Genomic DNA, 18,633 nt, shown 5'->3' with positions numbered 1-18,633 from the left:
AAATCCTGGCAAAGTGTTGCAGGAAGATTTTGAACTGACGGGCTCTAAAACTGTCTTGTTGGTTGTGTTGCTGAGATGTGTCTGACTCTGGGCTAAAGCACAAATCGTGGCAGAGAATCTAAAGCCACTCGTGGGTACCTTGAAGGGATACAAACAGCCACATGTCTGCTGAGGATTCCTGTCACTCTGTGAAGGAAAGGATCATTTCTCTCTCAGTGTAGGATTCCTCTGACACTGTGGATAGTCCGTGGTCAGGAGGCAGACTGAGCCTTGCATGGGGATCTGTGCACTGCTCTTGCCTCCCTTAAACCTTGCAAATGGGTTTTATCTACCCAGTGGATCATTCTTTTTGACAAAGGGGTCGCCCCTTTTGGCTGTGGTAAAATTCACCCCAATCAAAACATTAAAAGTTGCCACTCAAACCTTTTTAAAAAGACCTACTCCACCAAAAAAAAAAAAATCATTGCAGAGCTGTTGATTAGTTTAGTTACACATACAAAAAGCATGTGAGCCTTTAGCCACTGATCCCTGTGTTTTCAGCCAAAAAATAGAGAGAAACCATATGTTGCTGCTTTGGGACTTATGAATCATATGCTGACAAGACTAATCCTCAGTTTATATAAACATATAGATATGTATATGTGTGTAAATGTATATATACTGTATAGGAGCATATATATAGAGAGAGAGAATGTCATTTAAATAGACAGTGCTGAGGCAAAGGAAGGAAGGGAAGCTTTCTCTTTTCCAGAATTTTGCCACCAAATTAATTTCTGTAATTTTCCATGCAGAGAAAAAGAATAGTCCGAGGAATTTGTCCCAGATGTTTTATGTAGCACAAGCTGCAAGACAATTGTTTCATCTGGTTTTACTTTTCCGTTCTCCCTGCCCTGATATTTTTTCCCATCTTGGTCTTTTTGGCTTTGGGGTGTTTCAATGCCCCTTATGCTCTTCTCTGTTTTTGAGGATAGAAAAGCTTTTATTTTGTATCCTTCGGGTTTCTGAGGTGCAGAGAGCCTGTGCAGGTCCTGTGGTGAGGAGCCCCAGCTTGCTCCTGTGAACTCAGTAGCAGCTCTGTGTTCTCACCACACAAGGGTTATGTCGAGAGATACCCCAAAGGCAAAGTTTAACATCACAACACCAAGGTTCTTCTTAGTGACTGAAGAGAAAAAACTTTTCCAGAGGGTGACTGAGAGCAGATTTTGGGGTTTATAAGAAATCCGAGTCTGGTCTCGGTAACCTGTGTGAACACCCGTTCTTTGGGACAGGTTTAAATGTTTGAAATCTACTTCTCAATTCTGATTTTAAAACCCTGTTTGAATATTCTAACTGTGAAGTGTTTACATGGGGACAGACTGTAGAACCACACTGAAGGAGCAGGGAGGACAGGGGTGAGAAGTAGCTGAAGGAGGGTGGGACCTGCCAGAAGGGATAGTGCCAAGGCAGCTGAGGATTCAGTGTTTAATATCAGATTTAAAAACCAACAGTAGTCAGAGGTTTTGAAAGTCAGCAGAGTTCTGCTTCTAGGCTTGAACTTAATTTACATCTTTTAAAGAAGTCTGCTGGGTCCAACCAATTCTATGTTCTTTTCTAACAAAAAGCCAGCTTTATTCAGCAGGTTGAATGATTTAATTACACGTTGAAAAACAACAGTGGAATGAAGCTGTCTGCTTTCTGCTTGCAGTGGGCAGGGAAATGCCTGTGTCTCAAGCACAGAAATACCTTGTTTTGTAAGAAAGCATTCATGGCTTTCACTGAAACCACCCCTGGGGAGTCACACGAGGTATCTTTGCATAACAGACCTTTCCAAGGAAAGTCAGCTTGAAATGGTTCAGCTGCAGCTCTGAGGGCACTTGAGTGATCAGAATTTATTTTGAGCTTAGCTACCAGCCCAGCTTTTTATTCATCTTTAACCCAGGAAAAAACAATACAAAGGTGAGCATCTTACCAACAGGGCCCAGCTAATGAGGCATTTGGGCAGCAAAGGCAGGAGAGCGTGAGCCTGGAAATGATTGTGGGTCATTAATATTGAACTCCCTCCTGCCAGAGCTGCAGAGGCAAGAAAGCAGAAGAGTAGAAGGGGCAGGTTACTCAGGATTTTAAAATATGAATCAAAGGGTTGGTTGGTTTTTTTTTTTCTTACAAGGTCATTTGAGAGTTCTTGGCATACTTTCCTAGTCTTCTTCATCCACGCTGAAGAAAGAAAAGAGGGAATCGGGGGGAAAAGTTTAGCACAGAGTTCTCAAGTCAGGGATTTTGGTATATGTGTGATATTCTGCACCTATTCAGAGTTTCCAGAAAATTAACTCATTAAGACTTTGTGGATTATTTGAAGTGAAAACTGTTAAATAAAAAAAGAATTTTAAGCTATTGATAATTTCTTCTAAAAGCCACCCCTCAGTAGCTGTAGTAAATTCTTCTAGAGACAAGTCGATGTTTTTTTTTTTTTTTTTTCTGATAGGATACACAGATAAGGGTACATTTTGTTAGCTTTAAAGTTGCTGGGAACAGCTTGGAATACTGTCCCATTTCCTTGCCATGGGGCTTTTTTTTAAGCATCGGATACCCAGGACACAGGAACTGTGGAAGTACCAGGATGCACTTTGGATTGGAGGTGCATTAGCTCTGAATCCAAAACTGTTTAAACCATTGAGCTGCCATTATTATTAACAACACAGGTGTAGAATGATGCAGTAAGAGAGCGGGAAACTTGATTGTGTTGTAGTGTTGAGCTTTTCCCCAAATCTGTGCCTAAAACCATCCACTGAACTGTGGAATACTCTGTTCGAGGAGGTGTTTCACCCTTTCCATTTAGACTGTGATTTTTTTTTTTTTTTTTTGGTAGCAATCCCAAATGTTCCAAGCTTCTGGACTTCTCAGGAGAAGCAGCTCCTGATTAGAAACAGTCTGAACTTTCCTTCTTGCCTTCCAGCCTTTGTCTTTCTTTTCAGTCTCTCTTCCAAATCATCTCCCCTGGTAACTGAGAAATCTGGACAGGGATGTTCCTTCTCAGGGCTTTCATTATCTGCCCTGAGGGAGGAGAGAATGCAAAAAGTTCAAAATATCCAAAATCCTTATTCTACTGTTCTGTGTGAAAATCTTTATCTGCCTGAATTGGGCCTGGCAGTGACTGCCTCTAATGTCAGACACACTCGTGGAGACTCCACTATCATCATTAATTACAGACATGAACTCTCATTTCAAAGAATTCCCCTTGAGCACTAAAAGTCTGAAATAGCAAAATACCCTCACTTTTGGAGAGGAAACACTGCTTTTGAGTGGATTGCAGCCTCCAGCATAGCAGAGCCTGTGACTTTCACAGCCCAGCAGCCCCGTGGAAGTGAATTTGTCAAATTTAGAGCATCGTATCTCGAGATGAATATGTTGGTATCCCTGCTTCCTCTCCTTCTGCATCCAACTGTACCTTTGTCTTTCCAGTGTTTAAATCCAGACTCCAGAAATGCCCTTCTGCAGCTGTGCAGAAAAAAAGTTTGCCTCAAATTCATGAGCCTTCCAAAGCAAAAGGAATGATAATGGGAAGCCTGTGAAGCAGGATGAAAATCATAAAACCTGCAATTATTTCTGAACATGTAATTTTCTGTTAGCCCAGTTAAGATGTTCTTTCAGAAAAGCTGAATAAATTCCTTGCAGGGAGATGTTTAGTACTGTACACATCTCTAGCCACAAATATATGTTAGTTTATAATAAATGTTTTCTATTACTGTGCCTCAGATGGCAGATTTCAATTGAATAACTTATTTTGCAATTTATTTTTTGACTGTGCCTGAATTAGTTTTAGGGGCTTATTCATATCACAAGCTCACATGAATTATGTTTTGTAAATCTTCAGTAAATCAGTCCAATTTTAGAACATTCTAACTGAATCAACCCTAAAACAACGGCTGAGATGCTGCACATGAAATATCTCCCCCCAAACGCCTTTGGAGCACATGTGGCTGCTCCCCTCCTCCTCCGAGCAGATGCACGTGGTCCTCTTTGTATGCCAGCAGTGTAATCTTCAATTCCTTATAAGCTTGTAAGCAACCAATTTTGTCATTAAATATGGCAGGAGGAGTGACAGGGATGGGCTGTGATTGCATTCTGGCTGATGTGCTCCGGGCGCAGCCGCTGATCGATGGGCGGCTTGTCTGGAATTTTATTAGCACTTGGGGAACACTTGTTAGTTTGTCAATAATGGGGCTTGGCTTTCTTTTAATATCTCTTACTTCATTGACTGGGAAGCGGACGTGGATTTTTAAAGGGAAATTCTTGCTCCCCCGTGCTCATCCAGCTTCCACTGAAATAAGTGTGGTTTTGGGAAATATCCCAGAACCCAACCCTGCTCTCTTTGGCATCACTCAGGGAGCAGAGGTTCCTTCTCCTTGCCTCAGTTTAGTATGTAGGAGTTCATTTTTGGTAACCCACCTAAACCTTTGAAAGTTATTTGTGTGTGGACCTGCAAAGCTTCCTTCCTGATTTCCTGTGATTTGCTGCAAGAGAGACCCCAGTGTATTATCCAAAGTAGCTACTCCAGTTTGTATTCTGATTTAAGAAGGGCAGACCAATCAGTCACCTCAAGAAGTTTAAGAAACGGTCTGAAAACAAAAGATAAATTTAATCTGGGCACATACAAAGTCCTTAGGTAGGAACAATCATCTGCACGAAACAGGATGAAAACCCACCAGCAATAAATTTGGAGCAAAAGGCTGGGGGATTAGAATGGATTACAAATAGAACATGAGTCAACAATGTCATTCTGTTGCAAAAGAGAAGGCAAATGTCACCCTGGCAAATGTAGCTGTGAGTAATCCTTCAGCTCCAGGCAGCACCAGTGAGACCTTGGCTGGAACACATTGTCCAGATTTGAGTAGCAGGTACTGGAAAATGCCCAGAGGAAAGTAACAGGTATGGCTGGAGTTGCAGCAAACGGCCTCTGGGAAGCAAGACTGAAGGAGAGGAGCAAAACAAAACTGCAACAACAAACCAAAGCAAGCCCCAAATCGTGTTTTCAAATAAATAAAATTGACTGCAGGGCGGATGAGTTGTTCTCTGTCGGTTGTGGATACAACAGGGAGCAATATTTTTACACTGAAGAAAAAGGAGATTAATTTTACTCCTTGTAGTGGCAGCAGTTGGGAAAGATATTTTTAAGAGGATGTAGAGACTCTGTGTTTGAAGGAGTTCTGAAACAGGTTAGACAAGTGCCTTGCAGATGATGACACGTGACCAGCTGGTCCGGTGATGGAGAAGGGGAGTAGAATCAGCATCCTCCCCAGGACTGCCATTCTAGCACTATGATTGTATTTTGATTAATGGAAACCAGCCTAATTCCACTGAAAGCTCAGATGAAATGCTGAAGAAGGCATCTCTTCAAATAAATTTCCAGTCAAAGCAAGGAATGGGAAATAAATGAATCAGTACCCTTGACAGACATTTTGGCACCACCTGGAATAATACAGGTTCTTTTTTGATGGGAGTAATGCCCATGAACTGTGAGATGGGCACTAAACATGGTTGTCAAGGGCTCACAAACCTCTAAGTTTTCTCAGGGATTGGCAAAAACCAGCTGATTTTCTCTGGCTGCTTTTTCCTCTCCCCCTTGCTTTCTCGTACAGAGTCAGGAGGAATTCCCAGGGATGATTCTGTACTTGATGTTAGTAGTGGGTTTTTTTCTCCAGACAGGAATAAAGGTCATGATCTAATTCTAAGGTTAAAGACTTGGATGAAAATCAGTTAACTGTTCTTTTTCAAATAATTAGGTAACTTGTGACAATGCATGTGTATTTAGGAATTAAACCTCCTTCTGCCACAAACCTGAGTGCCCAGGCCATCAAAACCCTGAGTGAACACAGCTATTTTCCTTCCTTTTCCTTCAGATTAAACATACTAGCAAAAAATAATATTATTTCTGCTCAAATCTGATTGTTTGCATTCTAGCTTTGCAGCCCTTGCTCATTTGGAAAGTTACTTTAAACTCCAAAATGGTGCTAAGCAGCCCACAGCAAGATGAATAAAAGAAGTTTTCAAACATATTCTGACGGTGTTCTGCACTAGAAAGCTCCCTAAGCACAGTCAGTTGAAAATTAATTTGGTAGGAGTTGTTTAGTGATTTAATCTCATTCTTTGGCTGTGATTTGATTGGATCTCATTCCCTGACTGCACAGTATCCATGGGCCTGGCCATTGACACCTGGCTCTGCGTTAGCAGTTATTGCCCAACAGTTTGCTTTCAAGGGCTTGGTGACTTTACCTACATTTCCTTAAAGTGCAGGGACAGGAAAGCTGTATCTGAAGATCAGAATTTTACTTCTTGCAGCCTCTGTTTGAGAGTTTGTTCTGTTTTGTCTCAGGAGGGTCAGTGGCAGCATTGTTATCTTGGGTTGGTGCACCCTTGCAGTGCCTCTCCAGCTGTAGCAGAGGGATGCAGACACATGAAGTGCTGACCCAAAATCTGGAGGTATCGTGTTCACTTGACCCACAAGGCAAAGCAGTAGAATAAAATCTGCACTCTAAGGAGGTTCTGCTCCTGGGAGAGCTTTAATTTAGAAGCTGAGCAATTGAATCAGTCTCTCCCTTCCCATCTTATCTGTAACAACAGATAAACAGAACTCTGTGATAAATGGATGTACAGAGCAGCAATCCTAGGGATCATTGCACATTACAGCAATCCTTAATGCAGGGTAAGTAAGCTTTATTGTAATTATTTTAATGTGATATATCAGCGTGATCATGGAGTTTATCTTTTATTTTAATTGCTGGGGGTTACAATGCATTAGAAGGTACATGTAGTTTCTAAGAGCAAATGTATCTTTGCTGTGAAGGCTCCAGCCTGTTACTCTGCTCAGTGGGGACCTTTGTAATGACCTTTCATATTTAAAACCAATGAAAAGTTGCTGCCACAGGCTGCAGTCTGCAAAACAGAAAGGGAAGAACTCCTGTGTTTCATGGTCTTAAATACAGGCTTCCAACAAAAAATGGGTCTGCTTCTCACTCATAAATCTCCCTGAGGAGTCAGTGTTGGCTAAAAGAAAGCCAGTAGCCATGATTTGTTAATCCTTCTCTCAACTCCAGCACTATGGTTGTAGTAAATTCCCTCTAACCCAAAGGACCTATTTATCCTCAAAATCTAGACTGTGTTCAGCTATCTCATGGTGCCATAATTGGGTATTTCTTCTGTAAGCAGCGTTTCCATCTTTGATATGATCAGTCATCACCACTTTGCATCCTTGGCACTAATGGCAGAGCTGCAAAATGCCCGTTCTCCTGCAGGTGCCAATGTTGTGTTTCCTTCCCTCCTTCCTGGCTTTTCTACCCTTTGCCTGACAGACAAGTGGTACAAGGGTCACATGATGATTATCTGCCCTCAGAAAGGCATTATATTTTTATCTAGTTTTTCAAGGTGCAGTGCTCTTTTTAGATTTAGGCTTCTCAGCAGCCCTTCACTGTGGTGAATAGTCACAGTGCCCATCCAGCCAAAATCCAAGTGCTCTTACTCATCCCACAAATTGTCATTGTTAACTGTCTGTCTTCCATACTTGCTTACCTCAGTAAGCTCAGGTGCCTTCAATAATTTAAGTGTTTAAAAACCTGAGCTTAATTATGTATGTTCTTAAATCTTGGGATGTTCTCAGCTTCCTGAAATACAAATGCAAGGTTAAAAAAGGGTGTATCTCCAGCAATACTGAGCCTGCCTGGTCCTCCTGCATGCAGATCAAGGGAAAGGCTGCCTCTTCTAAGCCTTCAGGTTTCACATTTGTGTGTCAGCTAAAATGAGACATTCCTGATAGAGCCTGAAAACTCCAGCAATCACACCTTTCTTTGTTTCTTTTTATTCTTCTTTTTCTTCTTTTTCTTTTTTCTTACCAACATGGCAAGAAAACATTGTCTCTGTCTGTACATCCCCTTGAGCTGCCAAGTTTTACACAGGTCAAACCACTAGAAGTATCCAAGTGAAACCATGAAGAGTTCAAGGAAAAGCCACTAAAAGCACCAGCCTATTTGAAAAATACCAGCAGTACCTTAATGTGGGTGACATATCCCAGCATCAGAAACATAAATATGTTGGTCCTCATAGTTTAGACATAAAAGATCACGAGTTATTACTTTTCATCTTTAGATCCTTCCTCAGTAGAACTCCTAAATAAGCCATTGCTGTGTGCTGGCTATGGGCTGTACTTGGTTGTTCTCACTCCTAATTGCCTAACTTGGCTCCTGGCTTCATCGTTATTCTGTTGCAAGAAATGTGACTTGATATTTAGGGAAACATTATTCATTTTCTTTATGTTTCTGCTTCTGAGCTGCTTTTTTATAAAGCTGCACTTGTAGTGTATTTTCCTACCCAGGGCTGTGGCTGTAACATTTTCCCCATGCCTATAAATAAATTAAGTATACTGTGGCTTGAAAGAGAAATTGCTATCAGCTGGTGTTCTGCTACCTACAAAACATTTTATCTTCTTTCAGTTTCTATTACTTTGCTCTCCCTTGATTCTGTAGAGGAAGTTGTGTCCCCTGTTATTGTCATGTGGTGCATTTGGGAGCAGTGTGCTTGATCTATGGAACTATCACGAGTCCCCCAGTGCAGGGAGCTCTGCTTTGCAAATTGCAGTGGAGATGAACTTTTTTTTTGGCAGATGGAGCTGCTGATATGATTTGGAAATAGGGCTGTTTATCAGTCAGTCAGGTACCTCATTTGTCAAGATGGGCAGAAAAAAATAAAGGTTTGAGATGAAAGAGGAGGGAGAGGCCACCCTTTAGAGAGTCCAAAAGGAGGAATGCACTTGAGAGCTGTATCTGTTGTTTTATAACAATACAACAAATTCATTCCTTTTCACAGGTTGCAATTTTAAAAAGAAAAGATCGTAATTGCTTAACTTTTCCCATCTGCACAGTTACCCAAAAGCCAGGGACCTCACCTGAGGTAGCTGTCCATTTTGTCTGTGGTTCAGATTAGAAAACCACTTTGAGGTTCAGCTAAGATGAATTAACCTCCAGAAAGATAAATGTAGATGAAATCAGTCATTGCACAGATCCTGTCCAGGAAAGCAAGATTGTTATGATCTGTGCTTGTGATCTCAACAGGGACAGAACTCGTGGTAGTTCTGCACTGACACGAGAGATTTGGAAATTGTTTCGCCCGTGTTTTCTGAAACATTAAAGCACAACAAATTCTGCCGGGAAAGAACCCCGAGGGAATGTGTGCCATCAAATAACCCTGACAGGTGTCCCTTAACCAGAAGGATTCTCCTGGAACACAACCCCTCAGCCTTTGCAGCACCTTCCTGTGGGCCAGAGTGTTTGAAAGTCGTTAACCAGGAATGTGGCAAAGCCCCAGGAAAAGAGTGTGTTGGGCTGGAGGCCGCGGGAGCTGGAAACCTGGGATTGTGTCACTTCTGCTTTGCTTTGAGATGGGAAGGGAGGAGGGAGAAAGAGAGAGCTGAGAGAGGCAAAAATAAAGTATGCAGTAGATGATGTTGAATGCTTGGAAAAAGAATCAGGTAGTTTAATAATGGATTTTCTGTGTGAGAGTCCCTTGGCAGAGCTGATTTTTGCCTGTCCATTAGTATGCTGTCTTTTTTGTCAATCTGGTGGAGAGGAAAGGGTCTTTTGCTTGCTTTTCTGAAATAACAGGAATTCTGGGATCTCTATACAGGTTTTAAATTAAAAATTATTGGGTTTTTTAATTAAAATATTGAATCCAGACTCTGCAGACCTTAAGATAATGAAGTTTTTTGTCTTGCTTCTAGTTAGTATTCTAGGAAAAAGGGGATGGGGTTTCAGGAGGTTGCTGGAGCAAGGTAGTACAAGGTGGAAATAAAGCTTTTTGAGCAATGGAGAAGCCAAGAAGGGAAAAATTAAAGCTATATCTGGAGCAAAGGTGATTCTTATGTGAACAATTTTATTAATTTTGGGGATATCTGTGTTGAATTCTATTTCAGTATCTCCCTCCACATCCAGTACACTGGCACAATAAGGACGTTTCAAAAGGAAACTATTAAAGCTTAAAGCCTGAAATATTCACAAGCTTGCTTTTTTTGAGGCACTGAATAATTACAAGAGGCCATTCTTACATGTAGGCAATTTCCTCTATGATAAGAACACTTAGTTTGAAAAACTAATTTTCAGCATGCTGACTAAATAAAAAAGTTCATTAAAATCTTTGTATGGTCTGCAGGAGGGAGCTAATTACAATGTTTTGTCTTATATTTCAATTATGGTAGATGTGAATTAACTAGTATTTTAATAAAAATTAGTAGTAGCATTTATTTTCCACTGACTGGTGTAAATTTAAGTGACATAAATTTATGTCTTTTATGTCTGAAACATAAAGAGCCCAGGGTTGGATGTGTGTGGTGAATGGATTTTATTTTAATGAATTATAGTATAATTGCCCTGTCTTGGCAATTAAAGTTGGGCATTAAATCTAAATTCGTTAATTCCTTTGCATCCTTTTTTTTCTTTGGGAGAGCAGAGGAAGGACGAAAAATTCCTTTAAGCCTATAAAACTGGAAGACATGTATGACAAATAGATTTTAAAGGGATTACCGAGGGGTAGAACACAAAGACAGAATTACATCGGTGTCAAATCCTGCCCTCAGTAATGTGCAGGCTCCTTGGTGAAGTTACAGGGGTTTGAATTTACTTTAGACTTGCATTGCTTGGATGGAAAATGCTGCTCTTTGGGTGTTTCTCTTTTTCATTCTGGTACAAACCTGGGTATTTGTATCGTGTGCATTTTCCTATCCACAGAGACATCAACACATTATGAGAATTGTTGAGCAAATTTGATCCAAATTAGCTGCTTCTTAAACTTAGATGAGTTACTCATCTTAGCTGTGGATTTAGCCCATTTCTCTTCTGGCACATAAAAGAAAAAAGTGCAAAAGCAGTGATGATAGCTAACATTTTTGAGGGATCAGGAAGTCACCTTCTCACCTCTTGCCTTCCCTTAACACAACAGTCTCACCAGGGCTCAGATCTCTCCATCAGTTCTGCTGAGGGGTATTTTTGAGGAGTGACCAGCACCCTAATGGACTTCTTGTCTCTCTCCTATGTGTGTGGGCAGGTTGGTTTTAGCAGAATTGGACTAAGCTGTGGACAATAAGATGGTGTCTGAGTTATCTGGCCTCATTCTTCCAATGCTTATGAATTATAAGGCCATGGTTTTGAAAGAAAACTCAAAGTGAACAGAGCAGATGAAGCAGAAGGATTGTGTGTGTCCCATTTTGTAAGTTTACCATTCAGTGCTCTTCTCTAGGGGACAACTTCATAGCAGAGACCAAAGAAATATCAGTAGTCCAGGCATTAAAAAATGAGCATGTGACCAGCTCTGACTTCCAGTTTCCCAGGAAATGTGCTGTGAAGAAGGAATCTGCAGATCCAGAGGGTAGTGATGAGCTCAGCATGATGCTGAAGTTTGACAGTCTTGGTGCTGCTGTTCCAATTGCTGTCTGCTGCTGTTCTGTGCTGTGTCCTTCTGCTGAGGCAATTTCACACCTCATCTACTGGAGATGGAAATGGCAGGAAACAAACTGTAAATCCAGCTGAATCTCAGCTTAGTAGATATATCATCCTATCGGAACCTTTTCACATAAATAATTAGTTCAGCACTTCCTCGGTCCTCTAAACTTGCAAAGCTTTGGAAGTGGGGTGGGGTGTCGTTATCTCAAGGAGTTAACTCATCCCCCCCTTCCCCCAGGGCAGCATCAGCCCTGTGTGCATCACTGTTGACTCTTATTCACCGGCCACAGTGTCCCCAGCAATTTACTCTGATCCTCTAAACCATCAGAAATTTGTCACCTGAATTTTCCTTTTTGCACTTCAGACCTTTGAACTGAAAACTTTCGTGTTGTGTGCCATTGACGTGACAAACAACTGGGTGTCACCTTAAATTTAGTGCCTTTTCCTTTATGTGAAGGCTCGTTGTTATGTTTCCCTTCAGTGCTGTCATGTCAACTACAGCTCTGTGAGTTCTTCCTCACAGATCATTTATTTGCCTTATTAGTCTCCATCAAACTGATCAAAATGAGATATTTCAAAAGCAAGGCAGAAGATACTGAGAAACCAAGTGTTTGGGAAGTAGGGGGTCATCTTCTGTGTCTGATAGGACACTGTGTCCTTGTTTCAGCTGGGATAGAATTAATGTTCTTCCTGGTAGGTGGTGCCTTGCTGTGTTTTGGATTTTGGATGAGAATAATGTTGATAACACACTGATGGAGCTGTTTTAGCTGTTGCTGAGCAGGGATTACTGTAAATCAAGGACTTTTCAGCTTCTCACCCCACCCCACCAGTGAGGAGGCTGGGAGGGAACACAGCCAGGATTCCTGACCCCAGGGATATTCCAGACCACCTGAGATGATGCTTAGGGTATAAACTAGTGGGGAAGGCTGGTCAGGGGTAGCTGCTTGCGTTGGTCAGCGGGAGGTGAGCAGGAGCATTGTGCAGCACTTGTTTCATATATTATTATTATTATTATTGTTGATACTTTCCCTTCTTTCTCTGTCCTGTTAAAATGTCTTTATTGCAACCCATGAATTTTTCCCTTCTTTCCAATTCTCTCCCCATTCCACTGCAGGAGGGAGTGAGTGAGGGTCTGTGTGGTGTTCAGCTTCTGTAACAACCTGTGGGTTAAACCAGGACAACATGAGTTTCCCTGTATGTGTGGGACAATCTGTGTATCCATGGGCACAAAGGTGAAGGTATTTGGTGCTGGTTTTACAAACAGGCAGGATCACAGTTGCCAGAATGTTATGCATTATGATTTGAAGCAGCACTTTTACATTCAGTTCTCTCCAGTTAAGTGTAGTAGTTTGAAAGGGATTCTTGTCACATCCTTCCAAGCTGTAACAGCACTAACACAGTTCCTGTCATGAAGAGTTGCTGATATGTTTTCCAGGGACCACATGGCTCCCAGCTCCTTAGTGCTAAGGCATCTGGATATTGGAGAATGTGTGTGTTAAGGTCTTAATTATGCAGTCTGGTGATAAAACTTGCACGTGCATTTGGGACTGTAACAAGCTTAGAACGTTATCAGGGCAGATAAACTACATTTATAACATTCCTCTCCCCCGCCTTCTTCACCCTGTGTATTATTGTTCAGTGTGTTGTGGGTCTGGAGAGGGTTGTAATCTGTTCCATCCCCTTGGAGCTGCTGACTGCTGGCATTATGGAGTTGGCAGAACTGCCAGAATCAAGAGTTTGCCACGAACCTGAGATTCTTTAGAACCTCTCCAAAGGTCTGTGGTGCCAGACCCACCTGACTGCAGGCAGGAGCATGTTCTATTCCCTTGCCATTCCTCTTTCTTTGTACCAGCTTTGAATGCTCTGAATGTGCAGAGAACTGAGACAGCATGTGGGCATCCTCCTATAAAGCTTCAGGCATGGAATCTGAGAAGGTTTTCCCAAACTCAACTAGTTGTCACTGAGACACATAAAGAATATCAGTTTAATGGCATGTACAGGCCAGTGGTACATTCTTCTGTTGATTATGACTGTTCATGTTTTACTTGAGTGCTTTAGACATTTACATCCATGAGCTTTTGCCAGTACCTGCATTTGAAGAAAATATGTTTGATCCCTCTTCAGTACAAACTTCTTTGCATGTGAAATGAAAGAGAACTTGGGCGTTTCTTTGGATTCTTGCTGAGATTGTATCTTCCATAAATGACAGATCCCAGTGTTTGTATTCCTTGTGCTCTTCACCAGAACCTCCAGTTTTCAGTTTGAAACAAATGGAGTTTCCACATTGTTTGAAATAATTTCACCCTCATTGCTTTCATCTGGTTAAATAATCCTTTAATCCATGCTCAGAACCAACTGATCTTTTAGTTTCTAATGTTTTTCCTGGTGGATGCCATTATTATGCTGTGGTAGTGCAAATAAAGTATGATTGATCAGTTTATCAAATGGCAGTTATTACTGGCCCATTAATTCTGGCTACATAGATGATTAGAAGTACAGATTTTTACACCTAGGGCCAGTGATATTTTTTATAATATAGATTTAGAATATATTTATGCAAGCAGAAAATTGAATCAGCATTACCATCAGTGCATTAAATTATGGGATTTTATTAGAGAAGAATTCTCTTAGACTATAACCGTAGATATAGATAAGAAAAAAAAATAGAGCATGAGGATTACCAGGAAGAGTTTAGCATCTTTAAATTACATTTTGAACTTTAAAATAATGTGCCTGCCCCAAATAATTCCTTTTGCCTGCTGGCTATCACTCCCCTATGATTTATGTGCGCTCAGGGTGCACACCTCTCTCCCTGAATCATTGGATGTTCACGGTGATTTAAGCTCATGTGCTTTGATTTGTGCAGTGTGAGTTAGTTTTGTCTCCTGGACCAAATGAAAGAAAAGAAAGGGAGGCAAAAATTCTTTGCTCTGTGGAGGTCTCGCTGTTCTTTCTGCATTACAAACAAGTGAATCATGAGTATGACACAGAATAGCTGTTACTTAAACCTGACTCAGAGCTGCAGTGCTGTGGTTGAAAGGTCTGTGCCAAGAGCCCAGTTCAGCTGCTGATGGGCAGAGTTAGTGCTGACTGCTAAAGCAACTTCAGTCTCAGAGGGGAGTTATAAAAACAACTGCCAGAAGTAAACCCAGATTAATGCAAATTGGAAATTACTCTCATATTTTTAAGAGAGAGCAACTAAAATATACACCTTTACTATAATAGAAAACAATCAGGGAAAGTTATAGAAGATTATTTAAATCCCCATTCCTGGACTTTCTCATAACAATGCATGAGACCATAAGATGGTCTAATAGTTAATTCAGCCTTCACATCTGTGGATGAATCTGTTCCCTAACTCCATTAGAAGTTAGACTGAGAATCATGAAATAAAGGTTTGTTTTCTAGCTCCAATGTCAGCTTCTTGGGAACCTGGGATGAGATCATATAAACTCAGTTTTGGTTCCATGTGCATGCAATTGGAATAATGAAATTTTCTTTTTTCCCCTCCTTCCCTGCTTAGTTTTAATGTGTGTGTGTGACCTCCAAGAATTGTGGGCTCTGTAGATCTTTACTGGCATTGCTCTCCTACTTGAGTACAACAACAAAACACAAACAGTTGCAAAAATTGTTCTGATCCCTCCTCTCCCCACATAGTCCATCATCCTTCCAATGTTCTACCACTTTGATGGTGTCAAGTATCAGATCAGGATTTAAGATTCAGTGTTCAATAATGAGACAGTTGTGAACTAACAGAAAGGCCAAGTGAACTTTTATAAAAGCCCTGAGTCTGATCATGCAAATTCTGTCCAATGTTCCATTCAAATGCAAAACTCTTACATTTCTGGCTGCCCTGCAGCTGCTAATTTCTGTAAACTGATAAGAAAAAAAGTGATGACATTTCTTTGATGCTGTTTGTTCTGTGTAATCCTGTAGGATTTAAAGTTCACGTTCCCAATATGTTCTAAGGATTGAACACCAGCCCTCCTTGTAGTCCGTGGGAATTCTGTCATTTCTCTTAGTGAAGGCAAAATTTCAGCCCAGATGCTTTGCTTTCTTCTTGAGTCTCTTTGGTGCAAAATAACCTATATAGATTATAGAGTTTATTTAGGGGAGAAAAGATGTTTTCTGGGATAAAAGACAGGATGCAATGAAGGAGAGTGGTCGGCTTGTCTGAACTACTTCAGAGACAAAAAGCCCCTGTTGAATCTCAGAATAAGACTTTCTCAAGCCCATTGATCTTTTTGAGTTGAGTTCAGGTTTTGGCTTCATTTTTTTCAGAATTTCTGTTGCATTTTCCAATGCTTTGTCTTCTGGCTTCTGTGAACTTTGCTTTTCTCTCTGCCTTTTATGCCTTTTCTTTCATTCTGCTGCTATTTGCTCTCTCCATCCCAGCTATTGTTACCTGTTTCCTTACTGTTGCAGTGTGGATCCCCCTCACTCATGAGAAGTGCTACATTCCCCAGCAGCAGGGTGGACTTCTCCCATTAAAATGTTCTCCCAGCATCTTTTTGCAGGAGCAGGTGTGTGATCAGGCAGGTCAGATCAGCCCCCACATTGTGGGCATCACGTCTGGTGTTTTTTCTAACATTAAAATGAATCAGAGAAAGAAGGAAAGAGAAGACCAGGGAGCAGCAAGATGTTTCCTTCTAGGGCAGCTGGGAATCATGAATGAGAGACTTGCTGCCAAACATTGCATGTCTATATGGTGTCAGAAAATAGTAATACTGAGAATATTAAGTTTAAAAAAAAAGCAAAACCCAACTAAAAGCTTGACCTTTTAAGTCAGAACTGCACGGTCCAGGGCCAAAAATTGTTGGTTCTGGAGGAGTTAAGAAAACAGAGAGAGTTGGTAGAAATATGATCTCACACAGTTGTGCTCAACTAGGTAACTAGAAAAGCAATTAAGGGCAAAGCATCAGCAAGGAGAGCTGCCAGAATGAAAATGAAACCCAAGATTACTGTTGTTTGCCTTCAGCCTCTCTGAACTGAAATTACTTTTTGTTGCTTCTGTATTCAAACACAAAGACAAGAGCAGTTTAATCTATTTTATGTCTTTTCAGAACCTCCTGATGGGAATGATCATTTTTCCAATCTGCCTTATTTGCCGATAGAGAGATAGAAAAATGGCCATAAGAATATGTTATTTTATTCCTTGGGTTGCAAAATATGGCTTTTACAGTTTCTCTGTGTTTTTTTTTTTCTTCTTCTACGCCTTAATTGACACTCCAAACATAATCTTAAATGGGAAATATGTATCTTTATCAGGTTGTCAGTAGATTTAACTGTGCTGTTTTCTGTAGAAGGATATAGTGACATTTAGCTTACTCTCATTATTTGGTCATATTAGGATATGTTAGTGTTTTTTCCATTAATGTACCCCTGAAATGGGATTATAACCAATTTTGACAAAAGCAGATAATTAAAAGAAGTAAGGTGTTGCTTGAAAGTTTTGAGTAATTTTTTGCAGCCAGAGTTAATCACAGGAAAAAATATTTATAAGATGACTGTCATGCACTGATAGCATGTAAGTATATATAAATATCCCTCATGCATTCCCCAGAACACTTTTAAAGTGTCTAAAGATGAGCAGGAAAATGAGGATGCCTCATGTTCACACTCAAACTGCAGAGGCTCTGATTCCTTGAGGATAAATCAGCACATTGTGCTTTTATACTGAAGATCTGTAACTCAATTGTCTCTTAAGAATTCAGAAATTCATTATTTCTTTCCAATCATAAAAACTTCTCCCACAGGAAACCAACTCACCAGAAACAAGGCCATGGCCTTGGCTTTTCTGCTTTCTGTGTTCTCTCCCAGGGAGGTGGGGGTTGGTCTTTCCTGCTGCTTCCCCAAGGAGAGCAACTCAGCAGCAGAACCTCTGATCCTGCATGACCAGGGAGGCAGCCAAGGAATGTTTCCATCTTCTCTTCCCATCCTTCTGCTGGACCAAATCCCAGCAGAAGTCTCAGAGAGCTCCAGCAATTGTGTGCCCAGGCTGATCATAAACTCCTGAAGGAGGCAATCTGATTCCTCATAAAGATTCCTCCCACACTTCACCAAACCCCCTGTGCTGTAATTTGTCTGTTGTTCCTTGCTCTGTCCTCACAGACATGGAGAACAATCTTCCAGGATAACTGCTTGCTTTATGACAAGTACTTGCTCATTTTAAGACATCTCATGGCTCCCTTGTCGAGTCTTCCCTTCCTCAAGTGGCTCCATCTATTTCCTTTTGTCACTTCCTTGAAAGTCATATTCAAATTTTTATCAATTTTACTGTTCCCCCCTGAACTCTTATCCTCATCTTACCCTCTTATCCTGTGTATCTTGTTTATACTTTTACCCAGACAGAACCATATGCCAACTGAGGACATCAGCAATGCTTAATAGAGCAGAATAATCATCTGCTGTGTTTTAGTTAAGACTTTACTGTTAATACACTCCAGTAAAAGGAGTTTACTTTTTTTGCAGCAGCTTGGCAGTTTTGATTCCTATTCAGCCTGCAGTTTGTTGACACTCTGGGATCCTGTTTTGTATTATTTCTACCTAGTCAATCCCCATTTTGTGTTTATTCCTTTGATTTCTGCTTTGTGATGTTGCTGCTTTGTGTTTGTGCCTACTGACTGCTGCTTTATTCATTCCTCCCATTTCCCAAGATCATTTTTCACTGTAACCTCCAGAGCACGACAGCTCCTTTCCTCATTTCTCTGCTTTATAAGACTGCTCCCCATTCCATTATCCAAACAGTTGGTCTATGTTTTTTTTATCTCAAAATGCCTCCTCATTTAACTGAACGATTCCAATTAGCAAAATGTCCCTTGTGTGGAGACAGACAGTTGTGGGAAAAAAAAAAAGAAATAAAACTCCTCAGATCCCTGCATTCATTTTAGCAGACTTTATGCTGGCTGAGCAGTTTTGCTTGTTGGTGTCTGGGGGGGGTGAGGAGGGATGTTGTGTGTTTAGCAGTTCCTCTGAGTTATCCTGCATTATCCACGTTCCCTGAGGATTGAGCCTCTGGAGACCCTGAGCCTGCCCAGCAGCCCATAGGGAAGGAACAGATGTCCCAGCTTCACACATCCCTGGGAACAGTTTGGTGATGTTTGTTCTGCTTGGTGAGGTGATTACCAAGGGGGTCAAAACCCAGGAGCCTTGTTCTCACTGCTGGGGACTGAACATC

General features: G+C 41.0%; 1 protein-coding gene across 2 annotated transcripts in view; it reads left to right on the top strand.

The window, feature by feature from the left end:
* The window catches only part of SPOCK1 (SPARC (osteonectin), cwcv and kazal like domains proteoglycan 1), a 265,743-nt gene that overhangs the window by 85,183 nt on the left and 161,927 nt on the right, over nt 1-18,633 (top strand). The window lies entirely within an intron of this gene.

Source organism: Chiroxiphia lanceolata, chromosome 15, assembly GCF_009829145.1.
Source record: "Chiroxiphia lanceolata isolate bChiLan1 chromosome 15, bChiLan1.pri, whole genome shotgun sequence".
Taxonomy (NCBI): domain Eukaryota; kingdom Metazoa; phylum Chordata; class Aves; order Passeriformes; family Pipridae; genus Chiroxiphia; species Chiroxiphia lanceolata.
The sequence above is the reverse complement of the archived record's forward strand: the minus strand, read 5'-3'. Positions and strand labels throughout refer to the sequence as shown.